Below are 20,115 nucleotides of genomic sequence, written 5' to 3' on the forward strand. Positions count from 1 at the left end.
GTATCTGGCTGGGCGAGGTGGCTCACGCCTGTAATCCCAGCACTTTGGGAGGCCGAGGCGGGCGGATCATTTGAGGTCAGGAGTACGAGACCAGTCTGACCAACATGATGAAACCCCGTCTCTACTAAAAATACAAAAAAAAATCAGCCGGGCCTGGTGGTGCATGCCTGTAATCCCAGCTACTCGGGAGACTGAGGCAGGAGAATCGCTTGAACCCGGGAGGAGGAGGTTGTAGTGAACCGAGATCGTGCCACTGTACTCCACACTGGGTGACAGAGCGACACTGTCCCCCGCAAAAAAAAAAAAAAAAAAAAAAATACTGTATTACTATAGCCCACTTTTCCTTTATGGGGAATCTGTGTAAAACATTTACTTTCTACATATATATGTGTGTGTATGTATATATATATATGAGGAGAACATAGTCTTGCCTCTTAATAAAGCCTGATTTTGGAGAAGAGTGGCAATTCCCTGTGTAGATGCTTTGCCTTGTAGTTCTGTTGGAGCTCAGCAATTTGGATTCAGCCTGAGACTGACTTTATCAGTAAAGCATGAGATATCCTTAGATGCTTAACATTTTTTTTTTCTTATGAGGAAGTAAAAAGTATTGGAATCCAGCACTCAAATTATGTCTCAAAAGCCAGGAGCCTTGTGTCAACAGCAGCAGCCAGAGTGGCTTTTTGGAAGGAAAGACTAATGCTGATTTTCCCCTGTCAGAACTGCCACCATTCCTCCAGATGAAGGCTCCTGCCCTACTTGCTTCCTGGTCTTAGGATATGTAAAAGTTAGAAGGGTTATGGTTAAAGAATAACTGGTTCCTATTCTCAATTTGAATTTGCCTATGATGTTATACACTGGACGAAGCACGAAAGTTGATGTTAAAAAAGGGAAAAAAAAGCAAAAGCTTGAAGTTCTGACTACAGCATATACTAGGAATGTTACCAAAGAAAAGTCACATAATTTCTCTGAACCATTCTCATTTCCTTTTCAGTAAAATGCCAAAGAACAGGGTATGAGAATGGAAAAAGATAATGTGTAAGCATTTGCCTTGTAATATCTAAAGCATTCTTATACACTCTATTTTAAATCACTGAAAATTAGACACTATGGTGCCCGAAGTTGTTTTAAAATAACCTGGAGTCAGGTAAGCGGGTGGGGTTGTGGATGAAACATAATTGGCCAGGCAGATGATTGGTGCCTGGGAGTTTATTATACTCCTCTTCTTTATTTTGCACATTTACATTTTTTCACAATAAATATTTTAAAAAGTAAAAGAGAAATTACATGTAGTACTAAGTACTCATAATAAAACCAATTTGTTGGCCGAGTGTGGTGGCTCATGCCTGTAATCCCAGCACTTTAGGAGGCCAAGGTGGGTGGAAGGCTTGAGCCCAGGAGTTCAAGACCAGCCCAGACAGTGTGGTGAAACCTCATCTCTACAAAAAAAACTTGTTCTAAACAATAAATAAATAAATAATAAAATAAAATCAATTTATGAAGTCATTTTTAATTAAAATACCAACATACCTTTTGTGAAAAAATAAACAATAGGTGTTGGTGAAATTTTAGGACAAATCAGTAAGGATGTTATATTGATTGAATTTTTCTGCATAATCACAAATTTGCCTCATTAACAAAATGCATACCTACATAGGCATGTCCACATAGATAACTCAGCAAAAGTTGATTCAATTATATGACAAATATTTAGCTCTTACTGTTACTATATGCCAGCCTCCATTCTGAGTGCTAATGATACAATGATGAAAAAACATAATCCTTATCCTTTTTTTTTTTTTTTTTTTCTTGAGACAGGATCTCATGCTATCACCCAGGCTGGAGTGCAGTGGTGCAATCACAGCTCACTGTAGCCTCAACCTCCTGGACCCAAGTGATCCTCCCACCTCGCCTCCTGAGTAGCTGGGACTACAGGCACATGCCACCATGCCCGGGTAATTTTTTTTTTTTAAATTCTTAAGTGTAATTCAAAATGATTCCCTATCAGATTTCCTTACTGATCCTTTCAAATTCCAGCACATTAAAATTAATATAAAATGTTAATTTCTTATGTTCTCCAATTCCTGGTGTTTATTCATGGTATTTATTCATGGTGGTTCCCTGAAGACCCAGGATGACTCAGAACAAAACTTCCATGTCCCTTGATAAACAAGAGCATCAAAATCATTCATTAATCCAGTCTCATATCTGGGCTGCAAACTGATAACTTATACTTTGTCTCATATATATCACACAATAAGTTCACATTAACACTTTTTTTCTGATCTACTAGCTTAAATTTAACATTTTAGTAGAGATGAGGTTTCGCCTTATTGCCCAGGCTGGTCTTGAATTCCTGGGCTCAAGCATTTTACCCACGTTGGCCTCCAAGAGTGTTGCAAGCGCTAGCCACCACGCCTGGCCCCTTATCCTTAACTACACAAATTATACAGTCTTTTGGGGGAGAAAGACTATTGAATAAACCTCTACAATGCAATATAATTAGTGTTTTAATAGGAAAAAGACAGTCACATTCAGCACACAGCAGGGGGCACTGAACACAGTAGCCTTTTCTAAGGTCAGAAATATGAGTAAGATCAGTCACAGCAGCATATGTGGCAAGTAAGACAGGTAAGGAGGGAACAGGTAAAAAGCACCTTCAAAGCGGAGGGGAACTACATATACTTATAAAGTGAAAATGGGCAACAAGAATGTTATTTCTCCATGAGAAGCCAGTTTTTCAGATAGTACTGCTTCTTCAGGTGGGTCTGGACCACTTGTGTATTAGTCCATTTTCACACTACTATAAAGGAATACCTGAGACTGGGTAATTTATAAAGGAAAGAGGTTTAATTGACTCACAGTTCCACATGGCGCAGGAGGCCTCAGGAAACTTACAATCATGGCAGAGGGTGAGGGGGAAGCATGCTTGGACCTTCTTACGTGGCAGCGTGAGATAGAAGAATGAGGAGTGGAGCGGGAACAGCCCCTTATAAAACCATCAGATCTCATGAGAACTCACTATCACAAGAACAGCATGGGGAAACCACTTCCATGATCCAGTCTCCCTAGACACATGGAGATTGTGGGGATTACAATTCAGGATGAGATTTGGGTTGTGTCACAAAGCCTAGCCATATCAACTGGCTTCAACGTTGAAATCAGAAATCATACTTTGGTTTATATATTTGTCCAACTCCTTCAGATTGAGTTTTCAGAATGACTAACAGTTTTATAACCTAGCCCATTTTATCACTGAAATAGAAAGGAAAAGGAACACTAAGAGGAACAAACCCAAAGGTACCCCTAATTTATTTTTCCATAGCACTTATAGCTTTGTAATATACTGTTTACTTATTTATTTCACCTACTCATTAAAAATCAGCTCCTTGGGAATGATAGATAGTAAGAGGAGTTTAAAAAACAAAATTTAGCTCCACAAGGACAAGAACCTTTTTTTTTTTCATTACTCTATCCCCAGCACTTCTAACAGTGCCTGACACATAGTAGGTGCTCAGTAAATATTTTTGAATGAATGAGTTATACAAAATACTAATGGCTTTGAGAATTTTATAAAATAATATTAACAAGAGATTTTATTTCCATACCTTCAAGTGTAATTCAAAATGATTCTCTGTATCAGATTTCCATGCTGATCCTTTCAAATTCCAGCACATTAAAATTAATATCAAATGTTAATTTCTTATGTTCTCCAATTCCTGGTGTTTATTCATGGTATTTATTCATGGTGGTTCTCTGAAGACCCAGGACGACTCAGAACAAAACTTCTGTGTCCCTTGATAAACTAGAGTGTCAAAATCATTCACTAATCCAGTTTTATGTCTTGGTTGCAAACTGTTAACTTATTCTTGGTCTCACATGTATCACAATAAGTTCCCATTAACATTTTTATTCTGATGTACTAGCTTCAATTTAACATTTTATTACAAGAATTGTCACACATATGCCATAGCCTCTCAACCATTATTATCATGATGAATATACTTAGGTAAGCGCATCTTCTCTGCCATCAGAATTCTGGAGTTCACATTCAGTCTCTAACAGATCATAGTTTGTGCCTTTGGACGAGTTACTTAGCCTCTTTGTGCCTCACTTTCCTCATCTGTAAATTAGAATAATAATATGTATCTCCTAAGGTTATTATGAAGATGAAATGAAGAAGATTAAGTTAAAGTGTTTCAGTATCTGACACATAGTAAGTACTCAATAAGTGTAAGCAATTATTAACCATAAGTAGCTAGTACTTCATTATAGTAGTTACTAACATCAACATATTTCAAAATGAATGTTAAAACTGCAAAGAGGTTTTGAGGATTTCTTTGCATTCTTACAAGGAAAAAAAGTGACTCTTCCTGCTCTGCAGGTTTCTGGGTGTAAAAGATTAATTCAGATTCTCACTATGTCTAGGTTTTTCACAGCAAAGCAACAGCTTTATATAAACTGTCATATTCCTAGAACCAAACCAAATAAAAGAATTGTCCCTTTCAAAACCACTCAGAACTGGATCTCTAGTGAGAAGATAAACCTTTTCCTAGAAAACACTTGTCCTACTGTCAGTCTGCTTACCTGGAATAGGACGTCTGAGTGCTGACATCTTGTCTGTGCTTAGCAAAGAAAAGAGCAGGAGAGAGACAATCATGCCCTGTTTCTTAGGGCTGAGGACACAGTTTCATCTGGATGGAGTGGGGAGTTTTCCTGATAACCTTGTTATAATTTCTGTCTGTTGCTCATAAATGTGGTAGAATAATATTAATAGATTGCCTTCCTCCCCAATATTCTCTTCTCTCGATCTCAGTGCCCATCACCCTAAACAAGCAGCTAGGTATTCTGTGCTCTTTGCTTTTAAAGAAAGAAGTGACAGCAAAGAAAGCAGAGGGAACAAAGGGAGTCTTTTCCTGGCTTTGGTGTTGCAAAAGGCTTGGCTTTACAGAAACAGATAAAACTCTTGGCATAGCAAAAGATTTGGACAAAACATCTTTTGTAAGATCATGGCTTTCCATTCTCAGGAAAAAAAAAAAAATCAAACAGAAAGAACCCACTTTCTGTGTTGGGAGATGACAAGATTGTGGATGGTGTACAGGGGAAAGTAAGAGAGGAGGCAATGGCAAGGCAGATTTCCACAGTCCCAGAAACAGGAAGTCTTACGATGGTCCCCGTCACACACTTGGGAAGCCACCAAACCTCCATAGATGGGTTTGTGAAATCCAGGAGCAGAGGGACGTGTTCCCTGATTCCTGAACTGTCCCAGGAAGGCAACAGGCCCCAGAAAGTGAACAAGATTCACGGTATGAGTAGGTAGATAGGAACTAGACAGGGTCCCAGAAATTTTGTATGCCCTAACTTGAAGTGGAAACAAAATATCCCTGTACACCCATGTTTGACATGGGAAAGAAAGGCAGCCTCCACATTTAAAGGGAGCTTACAGAAGGGAACTCTGGACTCATTAGAGGTTTGTAGAACTGATAACTGAGTTAGGATCATGAATTTCTCACTGGATGCCTGTGTAGACAGATCACATTGAGAACCAGAGGCTCCCAACCCCTAAATTTGCTGTTATCTTAGGCCTTTATGAATTTAGATCCAACCCCAAGGGAGAAAAAGGAGGAATACCAGAAATAGACACGGATTATGATATTACCAGCCCTTTGAAACAGGCAATTCAAAATTGAATTTCAGAGGAGTTATAGAAAAATAAGGTTGTATTTCATTCAGATCTAACTGTATTCCTTTACATGGGCATAGGTTGTAGATCACTGAGTCCTTACTAGGATCCTGGACAAATTTGAAGTAACATCCAACCTCTTTGTCAAAGGTAAGAAATTAGGAAGGACAGTAGAGTTAGAAGAGGAAATTTCAGGATCCTGTCTGTAGAATCAGACTCCGAAACCAAAGATAGAACTCCAAAGAGCAGTTTAGCATGAGGCTCCTTAAAGAGGAGATGAAATGAGTCTGCTCCTTCCTAAAGGAAGCACTGGTGTTGATGAGACAGTAACATATGGGAGAGTTTCCTAACCAAGAACCCCTGCTCTGAACCATGTAGAGAAAGTGATGCTTCCACTACAAGAGTCAGAATTACAGATCAGAATGAGAGAGCAATTCTCAGGTATGGCCTGCTAAATTTGTGAGTATCTAAGGATAACTAGGTCTTCTGAGCCAGAACATTGAATAAATGAAAGACAGCAAATGCCACCAGGGGACAGTAGAGTCTCCACTGGCAGAAATCATTGCACAGACAGAAGTGGTGCAGTGGACTTTGTGCCTGAGGACTCCCAACAGGACAAGCTTCTTCATCTAGGAGCTGGAAGTGACATGGCAAAAAAGGATATTGATTATCAGTTCACAGCAGCACCAGGTAGACAGGGCTTATGTGCAATAAGGAGTAATAGTAAAATCTTTCTGAAGAGCAGTAAGATTATTTTCTTCTCTGCAGAGTAGTAGGATTAATGTTTACTGTTTTCAGTTGAAAAGGTGTATTTACCCATATTTGATAGAACAAAACCAATGATAGACTTGTTCAAATCCTCAGTATTTCTTTTCTCTGAAAAAAAAAAAATTACATGGACCCAAAAGAATTTTTAAAACAATGACTTTGTGACTATCATGAACAAAAATAGTAATAATTAGCACCTATTGATCATTACTATGTGCCACACTTATGCTAGGTACTTTACATACTTTATCTTAGTCCTCAGAATAATTTGGGATGTAGGTAACTTTATTATCCCATTTTACTTACAAGGCAAATAAGGGTTAGAGAGGTAAAAAATGTTGCCCAATATGATTCTAAAACCACTTCTGCCGTACACTAGAAAAATATAATCTAACAATCTTGATAGGTTTAAATACTTGTTTTAAAATTACATGATATATAAACGGCCCCTGAGCTCCTTCTGACATTAATGCTGGAGTTGTTTTATCCCCATAAAATTTGGTTTTCAGATATTATCATAAAATGGTTTAAGTTTTTATAACTTTTGTAAGATATTCTATATTTATAGAATGTGAATAGAGGCAAATAAAACTTTTTTCCACAGGAAATAAAAACAATAATAAAATTTCCACCGAATCACTTTGCATGGAGTGAGAAAGGTTAGAGAACTAGTGCCAATCTTTTGGCATCTCCATGAACTTCCCTAATTCTGGGCAGAGATAGAAGCCAAAAGAAATAAATAGATGTGCAACTAACAGACACTGGTGTCTCTGAAAAAGGTTATGCTAAGTAGAAGAGTTTATATAGAGAGGATCTGTTAGGGCTTATTGATTGACATGACTTTTGTGACTTGTTGAGGATTTAAGATATTTCCCCAACAGCAACAGCAAACCAATGAAAATGATTTTCAGCAGGGTTGACATGAAAAGATTTGCATGTTTAAAAGACTATTCTGGACCAAGAGCCATGGCGCATGCCTGTAATTCCAGCACTTTGGGAGGCCAAGGCAGGGGATCACCTCACCCGAAGTCAGGAGTTCAAGACCCGACTGGCCAACATGGCAAAAACCTATCTCTACAACAAATAGAAAAATTAGCTGGGTGTGGTGGCAGGCGCCTGTAATCTCAGCTACTTGGGAGGCTGAGACAGGAGAATCACTTGAACCCGGGAGGCAGAGGCTGCAGTTAGCTGAGATCATACCACTGCACCCCAGCCTGGGTAACAGAACAAGACTCCATCTTAAAGAAAAAAAAAAAAAAAAAAAAAGACTCTTCTGGTTCTAGCATAGAGAACAAAATGGAGGGGAGCCATAATGGATTGAAAAAGAACACCAAGCAGGTTACTATTGGTGAGCAATGACTCCACCTGTGCTAAAGTTGTGATAGTAAAGATGGATAAAAATGAATGGATGAGAAAGGTACAGGGGTGATCAACAGTAACACGCGTTGGACTGGATGTGGGATATGACTGTGCAGCATGGAAAAAGGATGGCACCTGGCTTCCTGAGCTACACAATTGCATGGATGGTGAGGCTGTTTACTGAGATGAGGAACACTGGAAGAAAAAGATAGCATTTGAGTGGAATGTCATCACTTTGGTCTCAGACATGTTGAATTTGAGATACCTTCGAGACATCCAAATAGAAATACTGAGTAGTTAGTTGGACATATAAAGGGAAATGTCTAAGATTGAGACATAAGTTTAGGTATCATGGTATACAGATGATAATTTAGTGGGGAAAGGTGTGATAGTTGGGCAAGGAGAGTAGAGGGTGAATAGAGAAAAGATCCCAGGACAGAGCCCTGAGAAACTGCACTTTTTAAAGGCCAAGAGGAGAGAAGAATGAGTCTGCAATGGAGGCAGAGAAGAAGAGTAGAACGACAAGCCAGGAGGAAACTGTGGTATTATGAAATTGAAGGGAAAAAAGTGTTTCAAGGAGAGAGTGATGAACAAGTTGATTAGGAAATTAAGCAAAAAGAAGACTGATAGATATCCATTGAATATAGTGACATGGAGGCAATTAATGAGCTTGCTGAGATGTTAAAAATGAATGGTATATCTCAAATAAAATAACCTGTGATTTTTCATTTTTTTACATTCCTTGTATTAACATTTATTCCTAGTAATCTTACTATTGTAATACCCTTAAAATTTATTGAAAATGATGCATACAGTTTAAAAATCCTATAAACATAAAAATCTCTTCTTAATAATAGAGACTTTTACTCCTTGAGATTCTGTTTCTTTGGCAGAATGATTTCTGGGAATTAAAGATACAAAAGCAAACATTACTCCATACCTACTGTGTGTCAGGTGCTTTCACATATAGGTACCTTCTGTATCCTAATGCCAATATTAACCATCCTAGATAAATATTGATTACTAGCAGTTTGAATTTGTTAGCAGTTTGATTACTAACAGTTTGAATTTGATCGGTTTGAATTTCAAAGAAGATGAATTGCCATATGGGAATTTTTGAGTCCCCTTTCCAATATCACATCCCACCAAAGTTGATATGTCCCAAAGTGAACTCTCGTCTATACTTTACACTCAAATTACCTTCTCCTGTTACCCTCTCTATTTGAGGCTACCTTGGGCTAGAAACCCTTAAGATCTCACTCTACTTCTGCACACAGTAGATCTCAGGAACGTTCACTGTCACAATCTGTCAATTCTTCTTGTATAATGTCTCTCCAATTTATCTGCCTTCTGTTCAGGAAATTTTATACGTAAACAATCTATTAATGGTTTTCCATCTCTATGGTTTCTCTACATTATAAGAGAAACATTAAATAATATAACGGGTACCATTCTTGATAATACCAAAACAGAGAATTCCTCCTCCCCAAGGCATTTTCTTGTATTAACCATCAAAAACAAACAAATGAATACATACTATTTTTGCAAGTGGCCAAATAATGCTGTCTAATTGTATAGATTTCTAGAATTCAAATTTGAAGGATGAATAAGTTTAGTGAAGCCACAAGCCTTAATGGCTGTCAGATTCCTTATGCAATTCTCCCTGACTTTTACCTGTATCAGCTGAACCTTTTTTTTTTTTTTTTGAGATGGAGTCTTGCTCGGTTGCCCAGCCTGGAGTGCAATGGCATGATCTCGGCTCACTGCAACCTCCACCTCCTGGATCCTGGATTCTCCCACCTCAACCTCCTGAGTAGCTGGGATTACAGGTATGTGCCACCACATCTGGCTAATTTTTGTATTTTTAGTAGAAACGGGGTTTCACTATGTTGGCAAGGCTGGTCTCGAACTCCTGATCTCAAGTGATCCACCTGCCTCGGCCTCCCAACGTGCTGGGATTATGTCATAACTGAGATCACTAACGACAATAAGAAATTCAGGATTTCTATGCTGTTGACTAAAGAGTAACGTATGTGCCCTGGATACTAGTGAGGAGCAAAAAAAAAAATGGGTTTCTATTGTTGCCAACTGAAAGGAGTATCTCACTTCACTAAGAAGGAGGGTTTCAGTGAGGGTTATGACACTTCTCAAATTGCAGCAATGGATCTGTTTAAATTGTGGAACTCTGTTGGAGTTCCAGAAATCTGTGCAAAGCATCATGAAAAAAAAAAGTTAGCCATCATTCCACAATGTATACGTATATCAAAACACCATATTTTACACAATAAATATATATAATTTTTATTTGTCAATTTAAAAAAGTAGACCTTGGCTACTAAACCTGTGAGGTGGGAGAAAAACAGCATACATGCTCAAGTGACTCTACCAAAGAGGTATGGAGAGAAAGTTATTCCTCCATTCCTTTTAAGCATAAACAAAATGCTGTATAAACAGAAATTGTGGCTTTTTAAATATAAAAGTGCAATTATTTATCCTGTGATATGTTTTTCTCACTTACTATACGATGGACATATATCCAGTTCAACTGACATAGATATGATCATTTGTTTTTAATAGATGTATAGTTCTATTGCAGGAATGTACCAGTTTTATTCAACTATTTCTTTTCAGACTGACCTCAGTGTGGTGTAAGTTTCTGACAGTACAATTAAAGCTAAAATAAACATTTAATATATGTAAAACATAAAAACATACCTGTGAGGCTGGTATTATGCTCCTATTTCACAAAGAAGGAAAGAAGTTACCCCATAGCCAAACTGTCACAGCTAATCTTGTTTCTACAGCAGACTGTAAAACATGCCATCCTAAGTTGCTAAAAGCATTAATCTAACAGTCTGTCTAGATGTTTGGGGACAACTGTCAAAAAATGACCATTTTGTTTTGATCGTTAGTGATATGAGTGTTGCTCCTGAGAAAAATTAGCCAACAGGGTCAATTACTTCTTGAATATTTTCTTAAAAGTGATCATGGAACCATGTTGTCAGAAGGAGGCTACATGTTCAGCTCATACACACACACACACACACACACACACACAAACAACCACACATATCAATCATTTAAGCTTAACATGGGCAATTTAGATCACAATTATTTATTATGAAATTAATTTGAAATTTGATCTTAGAAAACAGAATTCCTCTATAGTCTAATTTTGAGATATGCCAGATAAAGACTCTCTGCACTCTTCATTTGATTTACTTTTATATTAAATTAAAATACCCCAATATTACAATATGGTGATAATATTTGCTGAAGTAATTCCATTAAGATGTAACATATCTACTGGGAAAAATTAGTCTTTATTCTGCAGATACTATTGAGTACCTAATACATGTTGGGCTGTGCAGGTAGTTATAATAGTGAAACATAGTGCTGTTGCTTTTGAGGAGTTCACTGTTTACTGAAAGAGACAGAGCATTATAAAATGTGTTGTAAAATGGAGGTTGCATTAACAATAATGGGAGAAAAATTGGGCTATCCAACTTTGCAGGTTTCTAACAATTTCATAGGAGATGTGCTATTTGATGTAAGTGTTCTTAAATGTTGGAAAATACTAGGCTACAGGATTAGAGTCTAGAGGGACATATGCTAACATATATGTAACAAGGCCTAAAAACTTTATATTAGTCCATTCTCACGGTGCTAATAAAGACATCCCTGAGACTGGGTAACTTTTTTTTTTTTTGGAGACGAGGTCTCTGTCTGTCACCGGGCTGAAGTGCAGTGGTGCCATCTTGGCTCACTGCAACTTCCGCCCTCCAGGTTCAAGCGATTCTCCTGCCTCAGCCTCCCAAGTAGCTGAAATCACAGGTGCACACCACCACATCCAGCTAATTTTTGTATTTTTAGTAGAGATGGAGTTTCACCATGTTGGCCAGGCTGGTCTCAAACTCCTGACCTCAGGTGATCCACCTGCCTTGGCCTCCCAAAGTGCTGAGATTACAGGCATGAGCCAGTGTGCCTGGCAAGACTGGGTAAGTTATAAAGGAAAGAGGTTTGGCCAGGCATGGTAGCTCACGCCTGTAATCTCAGCACTTTGCGGGGCCGAGGTGGGTGGGTCAGTTGAGACCAGGAGTTCAAGACCAGCCTGACCAACATGGTAAAACCCCATCTCTACTAAAAATACAAAAGTTAGCCAGGTGTGGTGGTGGATGCTTGTAGTCCTAGCTACATGGGAGGTTGAGGTGGGAGAATTGCTTGAGCCCAACAGCTGAAGGCTATAGTGACCTATGACTGTGACACTGAACCCAGCCTGGGCAACAGAGTGAGACTCCATCTCCAAAAAAAAAGGGGGGGGAAAGAGGTTTAATTGACTCACAGTTCAGTTCAGCATGGTTGGGGAGGGCTCAGGAAACTTATAATTATGGTGGAAGGGAAAACAAACACATCCTTCTTCACATGGTGGCAGCAAGGAGAAGTATGAATGCCCAGCTAATGGGGAAGCAAGCCCCTTATAAAACCACCAGGTCTTGTGAGAACTAACTCACTATCACGAGAACAGGATTGGAGAAACCACTTCCATGATTCACTTCTCTTCATGACGTGGGGATTATGGAAACTACAATTCAAGATGAGATTTGGTTGGCGACACAGCCAAACCATATCAATGTTTATGTCTAAGAAATTAAAAACTGATAAAATATGTGAAGCTGTTATTACCAAGTGTAAGAGAGAACAAAATAGAATGTCAATAACGGAATATTTAATAAAAGTGAGAAACCTACATGTGTAGCTTATTGAAAAAAAAGGCAGAACAGCCTGATGGCCTAAATACATATAAGTCAAATGGAAAAAGAAGTGAGGCATGTGGTGTGCACCTGTAGTTCCAGCTATTCAGGAGGCTGAGGTGGGACTACTTGAGGCCAGGAGTTCAAGGCTGCAGTGTGCTATAATGGCACCTGTGAGTAGCCACTCACTCCAGCATGGACAACATAGTGAGATCTGTTGGAAGGAGAGGAGAGGAGAGGGGAGGGGAGGGGAGAAAGAAAAGAGGGAGGGAGGAAGGGAGGGAGGAAGGGAGGGAGGGAAGGAGGGAGACAGAAAGGAAAAGAAGAAAGGAGAGGAAAGGAGAGAGGAGAGGAGAGGAAAGGAAAGGAGAAAGAGAAAGAAAAAGAAAAGAGGGAGGGAGGAAGAGCCAGGTGCAGCGGCTCTTGGCTGTAGTACCAGCACATTGGGAGGCTGAGGCGAGCAGATCACTTGAGGTCAGGAGTCCGAGACCAGCCTGGCCAACATGTTGAAACCCCGTCTCTACTGAAAATACAAAAATTAGCCGGGCATGGTGGCGCATGCCTGTAGTGACAGCTACTCAGGAGCCTGAGGCAGGAAAATCACTTGAACCTGGGAGGTGGAGGTTGCAGTGAGCCAAGATCGCACCACTGCACTCCAGCCTAGGCAACAGAGTGAAACTCCATCTCAAAAAAAAAAAGAAAAGATAAAAAGAAAAGAAAGAAAGAAAACACAAATGGAAACAAATTATCCATTTTTCATTTTTTCTCAATTTATCCAGATTTGCTCAAAGCTCAGGACTATAAACAAAACACAACTATATATAAATAAATCTATCTAAAATACGTTCAATATTTTTATTCGTTTTTCAAAATCTGGTAATGTTTGAGAGAAGTTTAAATGACATCTATTATCTACCAAACCTCCAATGGCTCAAAGACTAAATCATGAGAAATTTTCATTTGTATATGAAAACTTTTCCTTCTAGTCATATTCTTTGCATATAAGTAGATTTTTTAAAATTACGGATATTTTAATACCTTTATTAGAGATGTAAATGATAAAGGACCAGATTGTAGGACTTCATGGGTCCCCCCAAAAAATGCCCTTATAATTTAAAACTAAGACCAATTGTTTAAAAGTACTTATATATCATAATATTTTTTGAGACAGGGTCTCTGTCACTCAGGCTGGAGTGCAATGGTGGAACCATAACTCACTGCAGCCTCAAACTCCTAGGCTCATGTGATCCTCCTCCTTCGGCCTCCCAAAGTGCTAGGGTTACAGGTGTGAGCCACCGCATCTGGCCTAGTATTTCAATTTTTAAACAGGTATTTTTTTTTTAGTCTCTGGATATCTTCGTTTTAGTGGAAGATAATCCTTATCATTAAGTGAACATTTTAAATAAGTGTTGACATTTATTGCATGCTTATCCTGTGTCATGAGTGTTCCATATATTTTATATATGTTTTATTTTATTTTATTTATTTATTTACTTATTTTTTAGAGGCAGGGTCTCACTTTGTCACCCAGGCTGAAGTGCACCCTGGACCTCCTGGGCTCACGTAATGCTCCTGCCTCAGCCTCCCGAATAGCTGGGGCTACAGGCCTGTTCCCCAATGCCTCGCTAAAATTTTAATTTTTTGCAGAGATGGAGGTCTCATCTTGTTGCTGAGGCTGATCTTGAACTCCTGGACTGAAGTGATCCTCCTGCCTTGGCCTCTCAAAGTAGCATGAGTCACTGTGCCCAGCCCATTTTATTTTTTAAAAAGCTACACATTCACAAAGTACAATCAAAAGATGAAAAGGAATACATAGTGAAAATTTTCTTGGCCACTCAACTACCCAAATTCAAGCTGTAGAGAAATTTAGTGCTACCATTTTCTGTGATTATACAGCAAATATGTACATGTATCATCTACTTGCCACACATTTTTGCACTGTTTTATACTTTGCTGCTTCTAGTTAACACTATATCTTGGCAATACCCCATGTCATAACATAAATGTTTCCTCATTCTTTTTTCTGGCATGGTTCAGGTTGAGTGTCTTAGTCATTTAGTGTTGTTATAGAGAAAAACCTGAGGCTGGGTAATTTATTTTATTTATTTATTTATTTATTTTTAATTTTTTTTAGACAAGGTCTCACTTTATCACTCAAGCTGGAGTGCAGCGGCATGATCATGGCTCACTGCAGCCTCTACCTTCCAGAATCAAGCAATCCTCCTGCCTCAGCCTCCCTTGTAGCTGGGACCACAGGCGTGTACCGTCACACCAGCATTATTATTATTATTTTTTTTTGTGTGGAGACAGGGTCTCATTTTGTTGCCCAGGCTCATCTTGAACTCTTGGGCTCAAGCGATCCACCTGCCTCAGCCCCCCAAAATGCTGGGATTATAAGAATGAGCCACTGTGCCTCAAGACTGGGTAATTTATAAAGAAAAAAGGGTTTATTTGGCTCATGATTGTGATGTCTGAAAAAGTTCATGATTGTGATTCTGCATCTGGTAAGGGCCATGGGCTGCTTGCACTCATAGAAGAATGTGAAGGGGAGCTGGTATGTGCAGAGATCAAGAGAGAAAGAGGAGGTGCCAGGCTCTTTTTAACAACCAGCTCTTGTGGGAACTAATAGAGTGAAAATTGATTCACTCCTCTCCCCTGGGAGGTGGGAGGGGATTCATCCATTCATGAGGGATCCACTGCCAAGGCCCAAACACCTTGCATTAGGCTCCACCTCTAACATCGGAATCACATGTCAACATGGGGTTTAGTGGAACAAACTTCCAAACCATAGCATTGCGTATCTCTAATCCAAAAATCTGAAATCTGAAATGCTCCCTAAATCCAAAACTTTTTGAGGGCTCACATGCCACAGTGGAAAATTCCACACCTGGCCTCATGTGACAGGTTGAAGTCAAAACTTTGTTTCATGCACAGAATTGTTAAAAAATATTGTATAAAATTACCTTCGGGCTATGTGTATGAAGTACACATGAAATATAAATGAATTTTGTGTTTAGACTTGAGTCCCAAGATATCTCATCATGTATATGCAAATATTCCAAAATCCAAAAATATCCAAAATCTGAAACATGTCTGTTCCTAAGAATTTTGGATAAGGGATTTTCAACCTGTATTTGATTGCATAAATCCATCAAAGCAGCCCCTTATAGATGGAGATTTTAGTTGTTTCCATACTTTTCCTACCATAACAGTATTACAATAAATATCCACATATAGGTATCAATTCACTCATTTACAAGTACATCTGTTTGAGAAATTCTAGCAAGAGGAATTGCTGGTGGCAAAGTATGTATGTGAGCCAGGCACAGTGGCTCATGCCTATAATCCCAGCACTTTGGGAGTCTGAGGTGGGCAGATCTCTTGAACCTAGGAGTTCAAGACCAGCCTGGACAACATGGCGAAATCCCATCTCTACATAAAATACAAAAATTAGCCGGGCATGGTGGTGCATGCCTGTAGTCCCAGCTACTTGGGAGGTCGAGATGGGAGGATCACTTTAGCCCAGGAGGTCGAGGTTCGGGTGAGCCACACCTCTGCACTGCACCGTGGGCGACAGAGTGAGATCCTGTCTCAAATATACATACATACATACATACAATTAAAAAATAAAGTATGTGGGCTTTAATTTTTGATAAGTATTGCCAAACTGTCTTATGTAATGGCTACACTAATTTACACTCTCCCAAGCAATGTATGAGAGTACCTATCTCCACCAGACTCTTACCAACAAATGTATTTTTAAACTTTTCGATCTTTGCTAATAAGATTCAGTGGAAATGCCTTAGCACTTATGTTCTAAATAGAGTTTCTCACTAATCTCTATAATAGTAAGTACTATTATTATCATCACCATTTTACATAGGAAAAAATTAAGGCTTACAGAGGTTAGATAACTAGCTAAAGTCATTCAGAGAAAAAGTAGAAGAATCCAGATTGCACTCCTGTTTGTGTCTTGAAAAAACTCCTAACCACTAAGTACTTCCATTAAGAAATACAGTCAAATAGCCTTAAAATGTAAAATGTATTTCTCATAATTACTTTTAATGATACAAAACTATTTCAGATAGTTCAGCAGGATTTTACAGTCTCTTCGTGTCCTTATCAGTATAATTATCACTAAACAATAGATGTGTGTCCTAGTTTAAAAAGCAGCCTAGTAGACAGATGCCAGGTGAACTACCTATAATGGTCTCATATGATATCACCAATTTGAAAGTTGTATCCCATCCCCCAAAGCTTCAGCCCTCATTCTCTACACCCAGTGGCTCTGTTTCAGTTAGTTAAACACAGATGGATACATTTATACAATTTAAATAAAACTTCATTAAGCCTAGAATGCTGAAATCACAAAAGTCTGAAAATCTAAAAGATAACGTGAGGATTGCAGTGGTACCTTTGTTATCCATAGTTCAAGATGATTTGTAAATATTAAGGTGTGGTCTTCATCGAATAGAGATGGAATCAGTCTGCAAAACAAACAACCAAAAACTATGTGACTATTCTTTGCCACCCTTTAACAATATTGGAGAGAATGTGCGTGGGGTGGAGAACTAATTATATCAGAATCATGTGCTCACAACATCTCAAGCTACAATTTGGAGACATTATCCATGCATTTTCTGGGTGTGGGCTTTCAGCACTTTACAGGTTTGACTTGTTTGCCGCTCTCAGTGGCATGCAGAAGGGCTCAGCCAGAACAGGTTTCACAAAGAGAAAATGCTGGTAGCTCAACTTCAGTTCACAACCATTAAATTCTGCCTTTCATTCTGCATTTCATGTCAATGGAGAAAACAGTGGAGTATCCAATAAATGGTATGGAGGTAAATGGGTGGCCATATTGGAAAAAAAATTAAAGTTAGAAGTATACTTCACACCTTGTCCCAAAACGAATTCCAGATAGATAAAAAGATATAAATATGTTCAAAAGTTTGATGAAAAAATATGTATATTTATCTCAGGTGGGAGAGGACTTTTAAAATATAATACTTAGAACACATAAAAGAAAATATGAATAAATTAGACTTCCAATTAAAAAAAATTCTGCGTAGAAAAACCCACCATAAATAAAGTCAAAGACAGATGACAAACTAGGAAAATTTTATTCCAACTCATATCGTAGACAAAGTGCTCATTTCCCTAATGTACAAACAGCTTCTACAAATAAGAGAAACACCAATATCCTTAGAAAAGTGAGCCTAGGATATGAGCTTACAGTTTTCAGACATGGAAATAAAAATGGCTCTCAAAGGAATGCCAATTAAAACTATACGGTGATTGTCAAAAATTCAACAGTTAGTAGCCTCAGTTGGTCAATCTATGGGGGAAACTTACATGCTCATACATTATTGGTGATGGTAATTTGGCAATATTTATCAAAACACAAATGCTGGCAAAGAATGGGAAGATTGAGAAAGTAATAATAAAAATCAAAAAGAAACACAAATGCTATGCCTATTGATTCCTCACTTGTACTTTTAGGGGAATGTAGTTTTGAAGAGGGTGGTTGGGAAAGGACAAAACCTGAAGGAGGTGAGAAAGGTTCAGGGAAGAACAGCCCAGGCAGAACACCAAATACTAAGGCCCAAGTTGAGAACAGTGTGAGGCATATGCTAGAAACAAGAGTGGCTGGAGTGGTATAAGTGAAGAAGGAGAATATTGGGAGATGTATCAGGGAAATATTAGTAGGGCAGGACGTGGAGGGTCTATCAGCTTTTACTCTAAGCAGATAGAAAATCATTAGGGCATTTTGAGCAGAGGAGTGTCCTCATGTAACTTACATTTCTAAAAAACCACTTTACTGCTGTGATAAGAACAGAGGAGAGAACAGTTAGGAGGCCACGATACGAGGTAAGAGGTGGCAGTGGACCGAATCAAGATGATGGTAGTAGAGGTGGTGAGAAATGACCAGATTTGGGGTATATTTTGAAAGTAGAGTCACCTGAATTTGCCAACAGATTGGATACGGGTAGAGAGAAAGAAAAAGTCTAGAATGACTGTAAGATTTTTGGCCTGAAAAACTGGAAAGGCAGAGTTGCCATCAACTGAAATGAAGCAAACTACAAGAGAAGCAGATTTGGAAGGAAGTCATATGTTAAATGATTAATGTGATCAACCTGAGACACTTTTTAGACATTCGAATGGATATATCAAAGACACAGTTTGGTTATATGAATTCTGATTTCTTGGGTGAGATCCAGGCTGAAGCTACAAATTAAGAAGTCAGCCCGTACAGGGGTCAGGTATGGTGGCTCATGCCTGTAAACCCAGAACTTTGGGAGGCTAAGGTGGGCCGATTACTTGAGCCCAGGAGTTAGAGACCAACCTGGGCAACATGACAAAACCCCATCTCTACAAAAAATACAAAAATTAGCCAGGTGTGGTTGCACTCGCCTGTGGTCCCAGCTACTCGGGAGGCTGAAGGGGGAGGATCATCTGAGCCTAGGAAGTTGAAGCTGCAGTGAGCCCCATGATCACGCCGCTGCACTCCAGCCTGAGTGACAGAATGAGACACTGTCTCAAAACAACAACAACAACAACCCCAAAACCAGAATTCAGCATGTAAAAACAGTTATTAAAGCCTGAGAACTAGATGAGGTCACCATGGAGTCAATGCAGATGCAGAGGAAGAGAGAGTAAGAACTAATCCAAGAGCACGCCACCATTAAGAGGTAGGAATCATAAAGAGGAGCCAGCAGGAAAAGAGACTGACAGGGAGCAAAAAATGAGGTAAAAGTAAAACAACAAAAAGTATGGCGTCCTGTAAGCCTAATAATGAAACCCACTAATGAGGAGAAAGTGATTGATAGTGTCAAATACTGCTGATGGATCAAGGAAGATGAGGGTTGAGACCATTAGATTTAGCAACGCGGGTCACTAACAAACTTGAAGACACACATAGCTTTAGAGCAACAATTGTGGTTGCAGGAAGAGGAAGGTGGTACCTTTCCTCCCCATGGTAAGGGTCACAGCTGACATTCCTATAATGAAACAGGTTAACAGGAGAAAAGCTAACAGATTCATATAATCAAAGTTTGGCATGACACAAGAGCCTTCAGAAATGAAGCCCTAAAGTCCTGGGAGAACTTTTTATGCATAGATTCAACAAAGAATGGACAGGCATGTAGACATGTGATTAGGCAAAAAGTGTGTGCTCTAATAGTAACAGGCTAAGAGGGGATGTCCAGCAAGGCCTGTCCAGATTCTTCTTGGCCTCTCTGTGTAACGTTTCTTCCTCTCTGGTGTGAGGCATGACCCCTCTGGAGTGAGGGTCTCCAGGGAGAAGAGAGAAGGAAGAAGGGAGAGAGTGACCTTTCTAGGTTTTATGGCTTGCTTTTGGGGACAGGAATTCTCATTTCTGTGAACCACCTTGGGGAAGAGAATTCTTGTTTCCATGATTGGCTTTTGGGGAGAAAATGGGGTGAGAGACAGGAGAATAGAAGAACATCAGAGAGACCTTGCTTCTGAGGCCTTCAAATCCCTTTTCATTCAAAATACATAGCATGGCAAAGTGCCATACTTTGGGGTATCCTGTTCTGA

This window comes from Mandrillus leucophaeus, unplaced genomic scaffold, assembly GCF_000951045.1.
Source record: "Mandrillus leucophaeus isolate KB7577 unplaced genomic scaffold, Mleu.le_1.0 Scaffold95, whole genome shotgun sequence".
Classification (NCBI taxonomy): Eukaryota; Metazoa; Chordata; class Mammalia; order Primates; family Cercopithecidae; genus Mandrillus; species Mandrillus leucophaeus.